At 43.3% G+C, this 14954-nt stretch overlaps 1 protein-coding gene across 1 annotated transcript in view; it reads left to right on the top strand.

Annotated features, from left to right (window-relative positions):
• Window positions 1–1180: 1180 nt before the first annotated feature.
• SLC6A1 (solute carrier family 6 member 1) overlaps window positions 1181–14954 on the top strand; it is a 60490-nt gene continuing 46716 nt past the window's right edge. The window contains exon 1 of the mRNA XM_061357871.1: window positions 1181–1266. The gene's annotated coding sequence lies outside the window, so the exon portion shown is untranslated. The remainder of the gene's footprint in view (window positions 1267–14954) is intronic.

The following is a 14954-nucleotide window of genomic DNA, read 5'->3' as shown; positions in this document are numbered from 1 at the left end:
CATGTCATCCTTAAGTTCACATAGAGCAATGCAGACTTTGAGAAGATGACAGAGAAACATTTGGGGTGGGTTCATGATTAACTGATGGGGTGGATACCAAGAAAACCTCAGCAGACCTTCTTGGGAGGAAAAGGAGGCTGGTCTTCTCCACTCAACAGATGTGGTGCATGTTGCTGGTTTTGTTACCAATTTTGTGTATCATAAGAGATGTCAGTAGAGATGCGAGTGCTCCTTCATCTTCTAAACCACCAAGGCTGTGTTTTCATGCAGTGAAACATACAGGTCAAGAAGACACGGAGTTGATTCTGCAGTGACGGCTACTTTAATGTTGCCACAAGAGAAACCAGCTTACCTTGGAAAACCCTCAAGAAGGAGTTGCTTTGGTTCAGACCTCTGGCCAGTTGTCACTGCCATTCACTCACTCCATTACACCACCGGGACAGTCGAAGGCACTGCTGTTTTCTTCTGCCTGGTTGTGTTCCTTGGTGCCTGGGACGTGGCTGTAACTGGGAAGCACTGTGTGATCTGCTCTGTGCTGCTCCAGCGTGCCACCACAGCAGTGAGCTAACCCCCTGGAGAGTCGTGGCCAGCGGTTTCTGACTCAAGCCTTACACTGAGAAAACACCAGATCCAAAAGGATCCTTGAAATGGGGTGATTCTGACCGTTTCTGACATGTGGGTATTTTGAGGGAGTTTGGGAATGTATCTGTGTCCCAGCACATTCAAAACACAGTTCTAACTCTCCTGTTTGAAGCCACGTCCCACTTGGAAGCACACACTGCCCGAACTCCGCCAGAACCCCCTGATCCTCCCCAGCAGCTCTCAGACTCGCCGTTCTTAACTTCTTTGTTCCACTTTTTGACAGCTTGGGCCTCGCAGGAACCAGCGGCCACCGAACCGCGGCTCAGGGAAGCGGATCTCCGGCACGGGCCCTGCCTTCCCGACCCGCACACCGACCCGCAGCAGGGCCCGGGTCCAGAGGCAAAGGGCTTAAGACCGTGACCCAACCGAGGCGAACCGGGCCGCAACCGCCGGGGCCGGGCCGTCTCCTCAGGGGCGGGCTGTGGGCGGGGCGCGGCGGGGCGGGCCGCGGCCGCTGCTGCGTGGGGAGGGCGCGGCGGAGCGGCGGGCGCCGAGCTTTAAATGAACATTACTATCGGCCGGGGCGGGCAGCGCCGGTGCAGTGGGACGGGTCCGTGCGCGGCGGCGGCGTCTCCTCTCCTGCCTCCCTTCCATTTGCCTCCCGTTCCTCCGCCGCGGCAGCAGGTAGGGTGCGCGCGTTTGAGCGCCAGCTTCGCTCCGTGCCCGCTCCGCGGCACCCTGAGGCGAGGCGAGCCGGCAGGGGGGATCCCGCGGGTGGGCTGCTGGCAGTGAGACCACGGCACCACGGCCGCCCTCGGGGGAAGGAGATTGAGGCGGCGGTTCCTCGGAGGGCGGTGAAACCCTGTGGGGAGAGGAGAGGAGAGGAGAGGGGATGTGAGGTGAGGCGAGGCGAGGCGGCCCCGCGGAGCCGCTGAGGTAAACGGCCCGGGAAACGGCCTGTTGCGGCCGCACTTGCGGGTGGTGCCGGCGCCGGGCTCCGCTCCCGAAGCGCTGAGGAGTGCGGAGCTCCCCCCTGCCCGTGAGGCTCGGGTCGGCGGGCGTCGGAAGGGAAGGGAAAAGGGAAGGGAGAGCCGCGGCGTGCCCGCGGAGCCCGCCTGCAGCGGCGTCCTTCAGCGCCCTGCATCGCCCTCAGCGGAGGTATTTCGATTGATTGGGAATCTCACCCAGCCCCATTCTAATAAAAGTTATTTCCAGAAGATGGAGTGTTTCGTTTCCTTTCGTTTGATGCTAAATGTGTTGCCGTACTCTGAGCCGGTAGCAGAGCACGGGTTTGAAAACCCCAAGCTAGTGCTGTTTGTAGGTGATTGAGAACGGATTTGAGACTTAGTTATGATTTCGGTTCACGTCTTGTCTTTGCTTCAGAGCTCGTCTAAACTGTTTTCAGCAGAGGGGAGTGAACTTTGAAGGAAATCAGGTCAGGCATAGATTGCGGGCATCAAACCCTTTTCAGGTCCCAGAAATAGCCTCAGAAGTAGCGTGACCAATTCTCTTTTCACGCACAAAGCTTTTTATTTTGTGTTCTCGTTGGAATTTCTGACAGATCCCGGAGCATCTCGGCTGGATGTTTTCAGTTTATTGAAATAAACCTGCTTTCTAAGCTCCACTTTTCACACAGTTATGTTGGAGCTCCTGAACTGTACGAGGTCTGAGTTTCTGGTGGAGATTGTAGTTCTTAAAATAACAAAGTCTGTTTAGCACAAGCTTTTTCTGTTGGCATGTTTAGGGTTTAGTTCTATGAGAAGGTGAAAAGGAAGATGGGAACGTGGATATTGGCTGTTATGGGGTAAAAATTATGCCTGGATGTTAATAAAAAAGGCAGAAAATGCTGTATTTCCAATATTCTGCACTCGCAAGAGTGGGGTTCTTAAATTCTGGTATGTCTTACAAATTCTTGAGACAAGAATTGACAAATATTTCTCTTGCAGTAAGTGGGTCAGGTGATAACATCTTCCACTGGATCTCTTACTTATGTATTGGACAGCTTCAGTTGCTAAGTAGCTATGAATTTCTAATCCCAAAGTAAATGATGTCATAATGACATCATTGTGTCCTTTCACTTGATTGATTCTCATAAGAGAACAGTAATGAGATTTGATATACATGTCCCATCTCTTTAATATTCTTCCTCTGCTTCAGGGGATTTCCTGACCTGCCTGGCAAATTCCAGTGAATCACACTGAGCTCTAGTAAAAAGACATTCCTTTTGGAGATGAGGTGGAACATTAAAGGGGCTGATCCTGGCTTCTCCAAAATCTGAGGAATTTAGCAGCTTATGTTTTAAATGTGGAGATCTAGATATGAAGGGCAGTGATTTAACACCTGGAGTTACTAAATTTGCCTGGAGGTGCAAAAATGACTTGAATTTCAAAGACACTTCAGCACTGTTGAGGATCGAGCCACTTAATGTGTGTGAATCTAAATACTTCAGGTGGGGCAGGGGGACCAAAGAAAACGTATGCTGATACCTTCCTTCAGTTGCCAGAAAAAATTTTAATCCTAATGTTAGATGGATGAAATCTCATCAGGAATTGCCACGTTAAGACTCTGATAAGCACTGACAGCCCATTTTTCATTACTTACTTTTTTTCTAATATCATAATTTAATCAGTGGTAAGTTTGAAGCATTTTAATATCAACACTGGCATCATAGGAAACTCTTTAGAGTTTATAGAATGTATAAGAAAAAATGGTTTTGTTTCTTCTGAGGTAGAAGGCACAAGTGATGTCATTTGGTGATGGTCAGCACAGGCTGCTAGATTTTATGGTTTATTTTGTAGTATATGTGTTCCTATGAGCATGGGTAAACAAATTTTAGGCAGTTGTTTTCATGATAAATAGTTGTTCTGTGATCATGAATCACTTCATACCCAGTGAGTTGAAAGATAGGGCTATGTGTGTTTTAGGTGCCTAAATCTTACTGTTTCATATGCATGTGAAAAAGGGGGAAATGAAGCAATTGTCATGTCTGCTTTATTGAACACATAGTTTTGTGGGGAATAAGTTGAAAGCCAAGTCTAGTAGCATTCAGAGGCTGCATACACCGGTCTCGCTTGAGCCATGAGTATCATGGGCTGCTAAAGCTTGTTTCAAAAGTAAAGGATTTGTTGGGGTGGAGGAGTTGGTGGGTAATGTATTTACTGAAGGTACTGACTGCTGATGTGATGCTTCTATTACTTATAAAGTACTGCAGCACCGATGGCACTATTAGGTATAACAAAATAGTAATTGAACAGGGAACAAGCAGGAAGGTGGTGGGAGAAAACGTTTTTAACCGTGTATTTGAATCTGTCCACAGTGTAAGTGCAATAAGTGCAGTTGAAGCCACAGATGCAAAAAGGAAAATTGTAAATAATCTGCAAGAATTCTGCACTCATTGTGCTATATGCAGTGACAAATTTCCACAAGCTTTAGGTGCTTTCTGGGATGACTCAACTACAAACGAGTGATTTGGAAAAAATATATTATCTCTGAAGAGAATCCTTGGTGACAGTTTCTTTTCAAGTTATCTTAGGATTTGTTGCTTACCATGATTTCTTCTAACTCATGCTTGCTTTGAATGTTGGAAATGAAAAATGAATTTGGACTTGGGGATATAGCTGTGCCTTTCAACTGCATGTTAGATGGTCATCTGTGATATTTGCATGGTTGTGCTTTTAATATGGTGACACATTCGGTTACATAAAATGCAGAAAGCAGTGCACCTCAGAGCCTGCCTGAATGCTTGTGACGGAAGGTTGATGCTGCAGTCCTGACCTCTTTGAACAGGCGACTTGGCCAAGTGGAGAAAGGCAGTGAATGCTTTCACAGTCATGACAGGTCTTGCTTAAAAAGCAACAGACAAGGCAATGAAGTCTTTGTTGTACAAATAGCAACAAAAAATGTAGCCTTGAGATTTTTGTTATTTACTTCAAGACTAAGCAGCATTCAGATCCTGGGTGAATTATCTGATATCTGTCTTAAAATTGACTGGCTTCATTGCCACACAATTGACTGGCTTCATTGCTTTTAGTGACAGATATTTTGTGCCCGTTTCCAGAACCATGTCCTTTGACTGTAGGAGGATAGCCAGTGTTTCAGCCCCAGCTTCTGCTTTTATCACAAGCTTTGTGTGAGAATAGAATGACATACCAAGTAGATTATTAGAGCTTTCTTTTTTTCCTTTTTTTCTTTTTTTTTTTATTTTTGCCTTTTATATAAGGTATATAAGATAACACCAGCAGGTGGATATCTGCAGTGTGTTCCATTCAGTCAGATTGGAAGGTAACCTGATAGGTAGATTGATCTACATCTGGATCTTCTTTGCTATTTGCAGAATGCAGACAGGGTTTCGTCCCTCAGGTACCGGGAATTAACATCATTAAAAAATACCATTTGTATATGTACTCTCCTCGCCGTCACACAGGCGCTTGGGAAGTCACACAGTGGAACGTGAACAACAAACTGCTACTCTCCACAAAACCCTTTATTGGTTTTCTAATTTTTGCATGAATGTGTTTTGCAACAATTTTAGTTGTTCAAGATCCGGCCAACATGCAAGCTTCTGCCCACAGGAGATGTTGACCATGTCCTCAATAGAGTTGATGTAATCTGCAAACCAAGGACTAAATGCTGCTGCCACTCACACGAGCGTTGCTGGAACAATGTCAGCTTGAGAGGTCCTGCCTTGGCTCTCCCCCAAGGAACAGACCCTGGACATTTACATTAACATTCCAATGTTTCCACGTTGCTGCTCTAGTCGGACTTAAATGTGCAGAAAATACCACTCTTGACAATAATTCTGCTTTGTATTGTGTTAATGACAGTTTGGTGACAGACAGACTCCATGGGTTACAGGGAAACCACATGTTCTAAAAGGCATAAGTCCTTTGACTTCAGCTGTGATTGATGCAGGGCAGTAAGTTATCACATTGGTGTCTCACAAGTCCTCTGTTTGCCTGCTCTGTAGGAATTCCGGTGTGCTACTATTGTCTCGTTTTAAAATAAAACAACAAATCACCAGCAAAAAAAAAAAAAAAAAAAAAAAAAAAAAGAAAACAACTAGAAGAAATAATATCAAATTCAGATGCGGGCCTTCCACACCAGTAGCTAGCACTCTGTTAGGTATTAAAAGGCTTTCTATTTCAGACTTAAATCAAGCATATTTTGGTATTGATTGTTCAAAATTCACTTTTCCCTCAAAATCATTTTGGAAAGACTCTGTCATCCAAAAATAGAAGTTATTTAAGAATAATTGGGGGGGGGGGGGGAGGCTGGTTTGTTTTTTTTTAAGCTGGGAAAATTTAGATTTTATTCCAGTTTTGATCTTTGTTTTAAAATCTGTGGTATGTTGCTAGCAAACTTATTGCCGATTTCAGTCTGAAGCAGTCTTGGAATGATCTTTGTGCAAATTGAACCTTTTCTGTGTAAAATAACAATTATTTCAAAGTTTAATTAGAATGATGCTATAATGAAAAGTGCACAGTGAAAAATCAGTACTTAGGAATACAGCTGCTATCAAATGCTTATTGAACAATGCCTGCACAGCTGAGGTTCATTCCGTAACCTTACAAAATTGTGTAACAAAACTGAAATCTAGGAAGAAAATAAGAAAAGGTCCTGTTGGTGGCGAATGAATACATCACAACATTTTCTTGTGAAAAACATCTGCTTTCAGTTATGGATCAACGTATTCCTTTTAATACAAACCCAAAATTCTGAAGAAAATTGTCCCAGTCTGAGCTTGAACTCTGCTTGTGCAAGAAATTCTGCATTTTGTTTTCCCCTCCCTCTGAAGTAAAATGTATAAAACTAAACTCAAGATGCAAACTGTTTTCCCAGAGAAGTTTGCTCAGTGTTTTCATCATTTCAAGCAGTGTGTGTTGGAGGGGAGTGGGACAGTGGAATGTACCCTGTGACATTCCCTTGCAGGTAGCTCCCTCAGCTCTTCACCAGGCTGAGCCCTAGAACTAGTTAATTTGGTGTTCTGTGGTACAGCTCAGGGGAGCACCGTTGCTTGTTGGTTGTTCTTTTGTTGTTTGTCTGAAATGGAGTGGAGACTCAGTCTGACAACTCACACAGTGCTCAGAGATTTTTCTCCATTGAGGTGGTACTGCTGTTTAACGTATCTCTTAATTTCAGACTGCATCAGCTATTTCCCCACTCTAAGACTTTTCTCTGTGAAGCTGAAATGAAATGAGGCAGCTGTTTTAAAAACAAGTGTTACAGGGATAAAACATGGCCTCCAGTTGTGGATACAACAAGGGGGGCACTGTTTAGTATTCTTCTCTTCCTCAGTTGTTTTTAAAGGCTAATGAAAGCCCAAGGAGACACTCAGACAGTCACACGAGCACAAATCCCTATTATTGCTCTGATGATGAGCCTTGATGCTGGAAATTTTGCATGCTGCATCTTTGTTGCCTTCTGTAAATAGCAGGAAGGGGTAGATAAAATGACACAGATGCTTTAATTATGATTTGATTACAGAGCAACCCGAGGAGTCTATTCTGAGGAATATGCAATTACAGAAAATTCTGAGGACTATCTAACCTTCCGAAATTAAAATTAACTGGGATTATTTGCACAGGGTTTTAATATTTCTGAAAGAATATCACTCCTCAAGGATCTTGCTGCTTTTGTGTGACAAATCCTCTCTAGCTTAGCAGATGGGCTTCAGGGTAACACAATGTCACCTTCCGCAGCTGCATCTACTGGTTTGCTTCACCTAGCAGTCCTATCTTAGCATCCTTTGCTGGTCGCATAGAGGAGGGTGATACAGGACCTGCATTTGAACTGGACATAAGCAGCTATCCCTGGGTCGAAGGTCAAAAAAGGGGAAGAGCAGTTTAAGCATTCCTCGATCATCCCTCCATATCTTCTCTGCATAACTAGAGTTTTTCAGTATCACAAGCATGAATATTAGAGGTGCAAACTTGTTATGCAGGTTCCAAAGGGAAGATGTAGATGGAAAATTTTATTCCTTTTCCTCTCGCGAGCTGTTTAATAGCAGAAAGCTGTATGATTAAGTATGTTAAGCTTCTTTGCAGGCTTAAGTAGTAAAAATTACTTGAATTTAATTCCATTGATTTCACTAGCTGTCAAACACGAGCAGAATTCAAATTCTGTCCCAGAGCTGAATAGCAGCATGTCTTCAGCCTCAGATGTAAAGACACTTACATCTTACAGAAGCTGTGTTCTCAGATAGTAATCATGCTTTATTCCCTGCCCTGGAGTGAGTTGACCTGTTTGGACAGGCAGTCAGCCTGGAGACTGATCCAGGCATGGAGTTGATGCAACAGTGGGTTGCAGCAGCAAGTGAGGGCATGGGCAGGTCAGGAGCTTCCAGGGGGCAAACAGCACCATGGACCCCTGGTGATGCAGGAGCTGTGAGCAAGTAATGCTCTATTTGCCTTTCCTAAATGCGTAGCACATTCATTTACCAGTATTAGAAGGGGTGGGTGGTTTTTTTTTTAATCTCTTTTCTGTAGAACCTCGTATTTGAATCTGTATCACCTAGGCTTGAAACTCATACTCCAAGTGTAATGTTGGTTACTCTTTCCTGCACCACTGCTCTCCAGCCTGAAAGAATAAGACATGCTGGGACTCTCCTGGGTGCTAGTGTGGGATGCAGTGCTTGCTCTAGAACTGGAGTGTGGTGGCAATGGAAGGGGGAAAAGGCTCCTCTTGCAGTGAGCTTCCTGAGCCCTGGGTTTACAGCTGTTCACAGGGGCTCTGTGAAACTGGCTTTGTTGATCCGGATGCCTGGATGTCCTGTGAATGGACAGGGGCTTGTAAGAATGGCACCAACTGCTTTCCCTCATCTCCCCAACAGAGCTATTCTGAAGACTGACCTTGCTTTTGACCTTGTCTGCCTTCAACAGCAACGGTACACCTGACCTGATGCTGAATGAGGTGACCTGATGGTGTTCAAGCCACTTAAAGAATCACTGCTCTTTCTGAACAGGTGCTGAGCACAGTGAAGCTTAGGTGTAGCCAAAGATCAGCTGGATGCAGCAGCCTGTCAATCTCCTCTGTCAATTGTAAGGGCATTTTTTAGCGTAGTGCCTTCTTTCTTTATTCTAGCACTTCTTTTTAAGAGCCTTCAAACCCTCCAACTTCAAAGTGTTTCTGTTCCTACTGACCCATGTGTACTGCACAGGGATAAAACCTCTAGCTAGCAACTTAGGGATGATTTGTCAAGGGTCGCTTTAATAAATTAGGTTATTTATTTCTGCCTGAAATTCCCTGGCTCGTGAGTAAGAGAAACTTTGTATTAAGCCGTGCAAAGCATAATGAAGTTGCTGTAATGCTTTGATGTGGAAATGCTTAAATGCTAGGGGAAAAAAAAGTGGTGATATTGATAGAAAAAGCTTACTTAATGTATCTGGGGACAATTTATATAAACAAAGTATAGATTATACTGTGAAGATTATAGGTTTTGATAATCACCCTTTAAAGTTTAAATATCGGGCATGATAAAATGGTCACAATCAAATCATCTTCTTGAACAGTTTTGCAGATAGTTACAAACTCAGTCCTTTTAAGAGATCAAGATATGTTTGATATCGGCGATGGAGAAATTGATACTGCAATAAATGTCCAGTAAGATTTTTGTTTCCTCATAGGTAATACAAAGTCATTCTTCATCAGCAAACTGGGTGAGGTGACTGTTAACTGTGCTGGAGTGCAAAAGCTGCGGTGAATGTGAACTATGTTCACCTCCCTTAATGAAGGCAGTTATATAAGAGTCACTTCCTCTTAGCTGATTGAATTGTATTTCCCATGCCACCTCTTGCTTTCCATGATGCTTATAGAGGAGTAAAACCCAGTTTGCTGTATTTTCTCCTTTCTTGTATCTGTTCTAGAGGCTTATTAGCACAAAGTAGCTCTGAGCCGTGGCTTGGACACCAGAGATTCTGAAAGCCTCAAATAGCCGTAATAATGGAGTTGGATGAAGGATGCTGGTTGCCATGGGAACAGTGCATGTGCCACACAAGATAATGTAACTGCTGTAGTGCAGAGATCTGTGCTGCATATTGATTGCAAGAGTTCTTGAATTCCTCATAAACTTTGTGCTGTGTGTTTCACTTCACAAGCGAGAGAAGCTTATCAGCTGGGCTAAATCCAGGGGGGTTTTGTTAGTTTGAGAAGAGTTGACTTCTGCATGGGAGGGGAAAAGAAGGGGTCAGAGCTGCTTGAGAGTGCTGTTAGGTTCACAGCCTTTCCCTATTGAGCTGCCAGTGTCCTAACTGTTGTGTTAATGTGAGTTAAAAAGTATTGGAACTGAGGCATTATGGGTGAGTGCCGTTGAGTCAAGAGTGACAGTAGAAGGAAGGCCTTAGGAAAAAGAAATTTCGCCTTTATAATGTTTCATATGGTGGCTTGTCACCTGGATGGCTGCACAGTACCACATTTCCACAGTGTACCTCTTCATTGCTATTGTTGGTATGCCAATGAAAAGTTCATTTTTGTACCAGCTTGGTGAGGATGAACCTAATCAGTGGCATAACTGGGTAAAATATTGCAATTAAGGAGTATCAGTTACTGATAGGCAAGAGAATGGGTGCAGCATTGACCATTTCACCAGGCTTGGACAAGATGAAACATGCAGGTCTTAATCTGTGAGCAGGACCACAGGGTTCTGTTTTTCAGAGGGGTTGGGCTCCTTTTTACTTTAAATGTATGAAAATCACCTTTGAGAATGGCAACATCTGCCAGTTTAGCATGGCACTAGTGGGCTCCTACAGTTGTCTGCAATCTTGCATAAAAATGAATGGAGCAGGACTGGTTTTGCTATAATTTGCAGCCAGATTTTTCTGTGTCCTGGAATAATAGCAGAGAATTTCTAATTATTGTCCCAGTAGCCCAGGTCCTCACCAGCATAAACCAACAAAGGTTTATCAGTGATCTACTTGGAGTAGCACTGCTTCATTGCAGGTGAGCCCTGGCTTGTGATTTCAAGAGGCTCATACTCTGCTTTAGGATCTCTTCACTATGAGGAGTTTGTCAGAACACATTCTGGCAACTATGAGAAGTCCCACACCTCAACAGCAAAACAACTCCATGCTGTTGATACCTAATACTTACTGCAAGGTATCTGGCTGGAAAACTTCTGCTAAAGAAGATACTGTGGAATTACTGATCTTACAAGCTTTATGAAGATTGTGTATGTTGTTTCATGCCTACCTCATGCTGTCTGAATTTCTGGGTGTTGTCTAAATCTACCTTAAAAATATCAGAACTTTATGAACTGTTAGTGAGGTTTTCTGTGTCTGCTCTAAGAAAATACTTATCTTGAGGGAGAGGTGTTATTGATCAAAAATGCATCAGAGAGGGCATAGAAATGCGAGGCTGTTGTGCCCTCTGAGTGTTGTTTGCAGGGTTACGTGGCTTTGTTCATTGGTGTGGGTTATCTCAAATGTGGTACTCAGATATTCATTCCTTTTATTCTTTACTGCTATGTCCTGTTTCTGGTTTTAGATCCTGCCACTGCATCCCAGCAGAGTACCTGGGTTTATTGTCAATTCAAAAACAGGATCAGTTTCTTTGGAGTTCTGGGTTTGGGTTTTTTTTTGTACAGCCAAGACCAAATGCAACATCATCTGAGGTGCCTGTTTATAGAGTCAAGATGCCTGCTTTGTCATGTATAGACAGTTACATTTTAGACCACCTAAAAGTAATAAGGGACTAGTGGCACTGCACTCTGATATGCTTAAAGCTGTTAGTATGTCATTTCTCTTGTAACCCTTTAACATTTTCTGGGATTGAGCAATAATTCTTGTGGGAAATCCTTAGTCTTTTTTAATACAAAATATATGTTGAATGTAGTAAATGAACTAAACTTGGCATTAGGCATTGCCTTGGATATTAGTGAGACTCCCACCTGAGTGAAACCTGATGGCAGTGCTGTCAGTTATCCACCAGTTTGGCTAAGCCCTTCCCACTGAACCCAGTTTGAGCAGTGCTTCTTGTGCCCCGTGGCCGTTTTGTGTATGGCTGTTGTGTCAGTGGGACCTTCTGCCCTGTGTCCAGGCCTCAAGTTAGGCTTGCATGTACCTGCCTATGTATACACATAAATGCAGTACATCACAATGTGTGCTTGTGAATGTATATTTAATGTGTGTATATATATTCCTCAGTTCTTATGTTTTCCTACTGTCAGTTATGTTCCTGCAGTCTTTTGATGCTGTTCAAGATGATTGCTTGAGTTAGCAAGTGCTTCAGTTAGGACAAAGTGAACAGTCTGGAGCTAAATGTCAATTGTAACTTTGATTTTGGCCTACGTAATGCACCCAGCTGGAAATGGCTTGTCACCATCACAAGGGGGTCATCTGGTACTCGGTGGGCATGTAGCTGGGGCACAGTTGTGGATTGTCAGTTGTTTGTCCTTCCCTATCTGGTACTGTCACAGTTTTGAAGAAATACTTGGGTTTTAACTATGGGCACATGTATGAATGTCTCAGTGCAGCAGCCCGGCTTGAAGTGCTCAGGAATGTGCTGACTCTGACGATGTTGATGTTTGTAAGTGTATTGCATGGCACCCAGGGACTGCTAATGTCAAAATGGTGCTAAATTCAATAAAGACAGGGACTGACTTTATAGGATGATGTCTTTTCAATTTAGGCTTTTTCTGAGCAAGGTAGAGTTTGAGAGGCTGGATAACAGACACAGGTGAAAGCCAGGGAAGCTCGTACTATGATTCTGTGCAGAGTCATCCAGGTTGCCAAATGTATTGACTTTCACCTTACTCTTTAGGTGAACTTTCCTAGCTGAACTCCACTGAATCCGAAAGCTGCTGCTGATTGCTAAGGTCTTGTGTAGCATCTAGTGCACAACATTCTGTACAGCTACCTTGTTTACTGTACTGAAGCTGTAGGAATCAAGTGATTATACAATAATGATTAACGCCCTGTTGCTGAATAGATTTTAGGAGTGCAGGTCTGATAGGAAATGCAGCTGCTGCACTCTCCCCTATCCTGCCAAAACCCCCTAAGCCTACAAAAGCTCTGGCATGTAAGATGGTTGCTGCATTGAATGCAATAACATTCCCATAAACAGTATGTGTAGCTGAGAAGGGAGCAAGAATGAATATTTCTGAAGAAAACAGCAGGAAAGGGAACCAAATGCTTACCTTGGAAAGGTCGGTGACTTGAATGGATCAAAAGCAGTTTTTGCTAGTTATGAAGCAGGCTCTGGGTCCCTTAAGGAGCAGAGGAAGGGTTTTGCTGTTTTTATTGAACACAACCAAATAGCGATTGTCTGTGCTTTATGGTTCAGAACTCCCTTTTCAAGTGCTCATAGCAGCCTTTTAGCCTTCGTGAGGAAGCAGCACTGTCTGACAGTGCATAGATACATGTGGTAGAATCTCATCTTTGTGGCTGGCTGCAGAAGGATATTGATGGTTCTACTTCACAGCAACACTCTGAGGACACTGAGGAAGATTGTTTTCTCACATTTGCATTCAGCTACTCCAAGTATATCAATTTCCACCAAGCATAAGGACGATTTTGATTTTTCACAACAAGAGTTTCCAAGGAGGTGCTAGATCGACAAAACTGGTTGCCAAGGGTCTCTAAGGGACTTGACAGATTTACAACATACTACTAGTGGAGTCTCAATGGAAATTGGGTTTGATATAAATGATAAAGAATTGGAGGTGCTCAAGGACGATGTTCAAAAGCAATTTAGAGAGGCTATGGACCATTTTGATTTGTTTCAGTGTAATGCCTCCTATGAAAGAGAGCTGAGCTGTGACTTGCAGAATTTATTATAGCTTTTTACTGGTTTATATTGAAAATTGAGCTGCAGGATTATATTTCACTTCTGTCTATGCAAATTGCAAAAAAAAAAAAAGAGTAGTTTATGGAGGTAAAAATCTTCAGGGTGGGGGAAGGTTTTAACAAAGAGCTTCTTTTACTTTAAAAGAGTATGTATATCTTAGCCCAAGCAGCTTAGTAATGGACAAATATGGTTTAGGAAATGCTTAGATGGACCTTTGAGAAACTTCACTTCCTGGATAATTCTTTTGAAGTCTATTTAAAACCCCACACACTATTATTTGCAGATCACATCTGTGCCAGTACTGACAGTACAAGAAAGGAAACCCTGTTTAGTTTGTTCTTTTATTCTTTATATAAGAACTTGCTGCCTTGTCTTCTGAGTAACGCAAAAGCTATCTTATTTGAGGAACATGTGTTTTCTGAGTGAATCCTGTAAGATATTAGATTTTCTTCCACTATATTTTCTTTTTCTCACTAATTTTGAAGTTGTAGGACACTGCAACAGAACTGCATTGAAAGGACAGAGATGCTTACACTGGGATTTGCTTCAGGGAGTCAAAGAAAAGAATTGCTGAGAGGTGCCTAAGATAAGGCAGCTGAATGTGTGCGTGTCCATGTACCTGTTAAGTAAAAGCCATGTGTGTGGTGGCTGCAGATATTTTTTCTTTTTCATTTATGGATGTACTGATGTTAGAGGTGAGATGGAGGGGCAGGGGGATAACTTCCTTTAAAGGTTATATAGATGTTGTCTTGAAATGTTGTTCAGACTCCCTCAAAAGCTATTGCAGCTTTTCACCACAGCATATTGTGGGGATTAATCGCATTCACGTATTTACAGTCAAGATAAGCTGCCCCCTTGCTCCATACAGACAGTCTAAAAATCACACTGATGATGGCTAATATTGATAACCATATCAGAAAGCAAACAAAGAAATGTACAGACTTATGGGCAGTTTTCCTGGGGATGACAAAGGTGTACAGCCTGAGGACAGCAGCAAATGCTCTCCTGTAGTTGGAGCACAGAAAGCGGAAAAATAGCTGTAATTACACAAAGATACATACACCACTTGTACTTCCCTTGTGGGTAGAAAGACATGGAAAGAATGCTACAAAGGAATGGCGATGGTGAAAAGAGTTTAGCATTAGCTTTGGGTGTCCTGTTTGGAAAGCAGCTTCCTGCCTGCTTGGCTGCGCCTAGGAGACTTTGGCAACGGTGGCAGAAGTGGTGCTGAAATGATTCCTGTTTGGTGCTGCAGGAGTGGTTGCTCCTGCATGGACCCTTTAGGATTAAGGAATGGCCAAGGAACATAACTATGGGCATTTCTTTTATTTTGGGGTGGTTTTTTTTTCTCCTTCCTGCACGATTTTATCCAGCTTGGTCTGTTACTTTTTAGCTAGATGGTAACAAGCAGGTCTGCTCTGAGTAATCAGCTTTGGCCAGCAGGAATGGGATTTGGAACTGGGCCCCTTGATGTGAGGTCTGAGAGAAGAGCTTGCAGCTGAAGTGCTTTGAATAGCAGCAGGTAAGAACCTCAAATTGCAGTACCTCAGACTTCTTGTTTGCTTCTGATCAAGAGTGTAAGCAGGCAGAAAACT

This window comes from Neopsephotus bourkii, unplaced genomic scaffold (assembly GCF_033783945.1).
Source record: "Neopsephotus bourkii isolate Nb327-2 ecotype Australia unplaced genomic scaffold, CSIRO-AGI_Nbou_v1 NB_923, whole genome shotgun sequence".
Lineage (NCBI taxonomy): Eukaryota > Metazoa > Chordata > Aves > Psittaciformes > Psittacidae > Neopsephotus > Neopsephotus bourkii.
This window is presented reverse-complemented; position numbering and strand designations above follow the sequence as displayed.